At 35.5% G+C, this 5233-nt stretch overlaps 1 non-coding gene across 1 annotated transcript; it reads left to right on the top strand.

Moving 5' to 3' along the window:
• The first annotated feature begins 902 nt into the window (after positions 1-902).
• On the top strand, positions 903-1007 carry LOC121216327 (small nucleolar RNA R71). Its single transcript, XR_005912493.1, has one exon. It is a non-coding gene; the product is annotated as a small nucleolar RNA R71 (small nucleolar RNA).
• The last annotated feature ends 4226 nt before the right edge of the window (positions 1008-5233 follow it).

Here is a 5233-nt window from a genome sequence, read left to right as displayed (position 1 = left end):
TACGGTCTGCCCCCATGGGCATGTTATCCAACCTTGTGTCCCTTGCACCTAAGTTTTTCAAGTTAGTATGCATGGTAGTAGTACACGGGCAAAAGACACGGCCATGTGCCTCAGCCGTGTGACGGACACGGTCATAGGACACGGGCGTGTGCCTTGGTCGTGTGGTTTTGGCAGAATGTCCAGGTTTTTGGACACGGGTTCGGGACACGGGCGTGTCCCTAGCACACGGGCGTGTGCTCTATACCCACACAGGCGTGTGAAGCCTTTATGCAAGAGATTTTCTAAGTTTTCCAGGAGTTCTTGGTTGGGTCCCAAACTACCTCGGATGTATGTTTTGGGCCTCGTAAGCCCGTATATGGGATAGATTGCATGTAAAAATAAAATTTTTAAATTGATCAAATTTTACGGCCCGATTTTTGTGTGATTGATTGAGTTTAAGTCAAGTAACACCTCAAACCCTGTCCCGGCGTCGGATATGAGCGAAGGGTGTTACAGTTCAACTTGCGGTGGGTTTTGAACTTTTTGATTGAAACCAAGAGGTTGATTTGATATATGTTGCATGTAAGTGTTGCTCGATCCACCTCTTTGGTGGTAGATCGGTGGCTAAGTTGTAACATTATTTAAACCATCAGTAGTAAATTGTTTCAACATTGAAGAGATAGACGACACCTAAGCTTAGAATGAAGTAAAGGCGTCTACTTCATGTACTCCAGCTACTCATTTTCATGAAGCTGCTTGATTTGTTAGCCACTGGTAATTATTACTGGCTATTCTCTCGATTATTTCGTAAGTCTCATTAAAAAAACTTTGAAAAGAGAGCACCATTCACAGAAGCATCTACCACCAACCTTGTGTGTGCGTTGAGACCATTATAGAATGTCTCCAACTAGATACAATATGGAATTCCGCGATGAGGGCATCTACGTAGCAACTCCTTAATCTTTCCTATGCCTCATATCAGGACTCGTCATCCAATTATTAAAAAGTGAGGATCTCATTCCACAACTTAGCATTTTTACTAGGTGGGAAATACTTTACCAAAAAACATTGAACTAATTCTTGCCAAGTAGAAATTGAGTTGGATGGCAACAAATTAAGCCAAACCGATGCTCAATCTCGCAACAAGTATGGAAACAACTTCAACCTCAGTGGTTCTTCAGTTGCACTGGCTATCTTGAAAGAATCACTCACCTCTATAAACAATCAAAGGTGAAAATATGGATCTTCTATGAGCATTCCATTAAATTGGCCTATTTTTTGAAGCATCTGAAACATCATAGGTTTTAATTCAAATTACGGTGCTTCAATCTCCGATTTCCTAATTCCTAGAATTAGTTTATTAAGAAGTGGCATGGTATACTGTATTATGGGTCAATCCTTATCATCAACAATAAGGATTGGATTTCAAGCATTAGCAGCTCTATTCCCTTGAACATTATTTTGATTCCCAAGGTTCATTTCTGCAGCTTGTCTCTAGGCTAATGTTTCTTGTATTCTTTATCTAAATGTAACAGCCCGTTTTAGGGTCAAATCAAACTAGTGGTTTTGAGACCACAAATTTGAAGTAAAAATATTTATTTTTATTATTAATTTATGGTCTACAGTATGATTGAATGATTGTGTGAAAATTTTGTTAAGAAATTTTATCGATAAAGTGTCCAATTTGACTAATAGGACTAAATTGCAATAGGTGCAAAATATGTGTTCTAGAAGGTAGAGGTATCTAATTGAAATGAAATTTTAAATTGGAGGTCCTTAAATGGTAATTATACCATTATTCTTTAAGTTGGACAAAAATGGACATGGTTGGATAAAATTTCAAAGTTTTAAGTGAAAGGCATTTTGGTCAATTGGTAAATAAAGACAAAAATAACTAATAAAAAGATGTCATCTTCCCCAATTTAGTCCCCCATTGCCGAATTTCTCAAGCAACCATAGCTATCATTTTGGCCAAGCTTCCAAGCACGATGGTAAGTCCATCCTTGTCTCGTGTTTAATGATTTTTCCATTTTTGTGAATGTTGTACCTTGATTTAGCTATTTCAAGGACTAATTTGAAAGAAAATCAAAGTCTAAAATTTTACCCATGTTGAATATTTGTGTATTTTGATGTCTAATGGTAGAAAATGTATGTTTAATGTTAGGTAAACAACATTTACCAAGTGATCTTTGATGAAAATGTCAAATAAGGACCTATTTGTAAAAGTTGTAAAATGTGTGTTAAAATGTGAATAAATGAAAAATGTGGGCTGTTATGAGCATGAAAAAGATTCGACTAGGCGTGGGTAATGAAGAAATTAGATGAAAATCATTTTACGAGCCTAGGGACTAAAATATAAAAAGTTGAAAAGTTAGAGGTAAAAATGTAATTTTTGCCAGAAGGTGTTTTTGGGATTAAATTGAATAATGTGATGATTGAATGAGTTAAATGTGGCATTATAGATCAAGAAAGACGAGGTTCTGACCTAGACTGGGGAAAGAACAAAGTTGTGGACTAAATCGAACTATTAGCCATTTTGTACGGAGGTAAGTTCATATGTTAAAATAAGCTTTAATATGATTGTATTTTATTGCTTTAATATTGCATGAATTGTATGTTTGATAAATGTTGATGAGCTTAATCTTATGAACGAGTCTGAAGATGATTCGACAAGCGAGAAATCCTGTTGAACCTTAGGAATAGGGTAGGATACAAGTGACATGTCACTAGAGTTAGTATGTGTTATGTGATTATGTGATTTGGGGTGCTGGTCTTGTACGTCCTACTGGTGACTGAGTATACCGGCATATGTTGCGAATACTTGACAGCTTGTGTGAGCAACACCGCATAGTTACTTCTTGACTGACGGCTTGTGTGAGCAGGCCCATTGATAGCTCAAGAGCGAGCAACTATGTGATATGATATTTGAGGTAGAATTGGATACATATGTGGCACTTAGTGTGCAAGAATCCAAAGTATCCGACATTATTATTCCAAGTGATTCAAGGGTATGTCAAAGATGAGATCATTGTAAATTCATTTTGAGATGGTACAGGTATGTACTTGAAGCTCATATCTATTAAATGCTTGAAATGATGAATATGAGGTAAGTTTTGTGATGGAATGAGTTATGCTTATGAGACCATGGTAAATGTAATTTAATTATGTTATATTTGTAACAACCCGATTTTGGGCCTAGTCGGAATAGTAGTTTCAAAACCACTATTTTAGGGCTAGAGAAATTATTTTTACTATTATTTTATGTGTTATAGCATGATTATATGAGTGCATGAAAATTTTGGTGAATTAATTTTAGCGTTTGTGAGCTTAATTTCGAAAAAGGACTAAATCGCATAAAGGGCAAAAGTTGTGATTTGCTAGCTAAATATGTTAAATTGCTAGATAACCATAATTGGGGGTGTTTAAATTGCAAATAGACCCCTTTCACAAGCTTGGCCGGCCATAGAGACAAATAGGAGTTGAAAAGTCAAAGTTAGGTGACATTTTTGGTAATAAATAAAACAAAAAGAAAAAGTTGTCATCCTTTCATCTTTTTTTTCTTCTTCCACCGAAAATGGTAGCAAAGAGGGCTTGGAAAGCTCAAAATATCAGCCACTTATATTCTTTGCAAGTAAGTGATTTAGATGCCTATTTTTGATAATTTTTGTACTTTTGGAACCCTTGTAGCATGAACTAGCTAATGGGGGACTATTTTGTGAAATGGTTGATAGTCTAGGGATTTTCCATGAAAGGATTTATGTTGTTTTCTGAATTTTTATGGAAGAAAATGAGTCTTGGGTGTCTTATAAACAACTTTTGTGAAAGGTTTTAACATGAAAACACCTAAAAAGACTATATTGCATAAGTTGTAAAATAGATGTTAAGTATGTGAAATAGTGGGAAATTGGAGTTGCTATAAGAGTAAAAAGGGTTCGGCTAAGCTTAAGATGTGAAGAAATTTGATAAAAAATGATTTTCGGCCTAGGGGTAAAATGGTCATTTTGCAAAAGCCTAGGGACAAAATGGTCATTTTGCCCAAATATAGGCCATTGAATACTTAGATCGATAAAGTGATTAAATTTGTGAACTTTTGTTATTTTAGATCAAGAAAATCGAGATTTGGGCTTAAATCGAGAAAGTGCGTGGTTAAAGACAAAAATAGAATAATTAGCCGAAATTGCATTTGAGGTAAGTCCGTGTGATTAAATGAGCATGATATTTATGCCATTATTATTATACTTGAAAATCTATCTTGCCATGATTGTATTAAAGTTTAGGTAGATGATATTGTATATGAGAAAGTGATGTCAAATGTAAATAACATTTATGTGTTGATTGAATGTTTGGAGATTTGATGGAATATGATATTCTATTGAAACGAGTAAGTTGTATGTAAATAATACAACTACATTGTTATTATATGTGTTTAAATTGATATAGCAGGAATTGCTTGTTTGTGGAAATGATTATGTTTGATGAATATTGAGATAGTAGAATTCTCGTTTGAACCTTAAAAAACAATTCGGATATTCATGCCCTGACATTTGGGTTATTTGTGAGCCAGTGTAAGACCATGTCTGGGACATGGCATCAGCATTGAGACGAAAGCTAGTGTAAGACATGTCTGGGGCATGCATCAGTATCGAGATGTAAGCCAGTGTAAGACATGTCTAGGACATGCATCGGCTACGAGATGTGTCAATGTAAGACCATGTCTAGGCCATGGCATTAGCACAGATATGTGAGAGCTAATGTAAGACCATGTCTGGGACATGTTGTTAGCCTCGATTTCGATAGTCAGTGTAAGACCATGTCTGGGACATGGCATCGACTTGATGGATGAGTAAGTGTAAGACCATGTATGGGACATGGCATCGACATTATACCCTATGTTTGAGGCTTAGTGAATATCCGATAGCTTTCCAAATGGTTCAACAGTGAGAGTTATGGTTTAAACTAAATGAGAAAGGTTATGACCATATTGTGAGTGCTACAGGTACTTACATGAAATTGATGATATGTGAATTCAATTCATGTTATATGATTAGTAAGAAATCAAAATGAGCATGTTGAGTAACACAGGTATGTATGCCAAGCTCATGAGAAATGATTTCAGTTTATAATGCACCTTTAGTGAAGATGTAAATTGGTATTTCATGCTTATGTGAATGATTTTGTGATGACCTTGTGATTATAGGTCTATACGTATGATGTATGAATATGTAACCTTACCAATGTGGTGAAAATGAATTAA

This window comes from Gossypium hirsutum, chromosome A02 (genome assembly GCF_007990345.1).
Source record: "Gossypium hirsutum isolate 1008001.06 chromosome A02, Gossypium_hirsutum_v2.1, whole genome shotgun sequence".
Taxonomy (NCBI): Eukaryota; Viridiplantae; Streptophyta; class Magnoliopsida; order Malvales; family Malvaceae; genus Gossypium; species Gossypium hirsutum.
The sequence above is the reverse complement of the archived record's forward strand: the minus strand, read 5'-3'. Positions and strand labels throughout refer to the sequence as shown.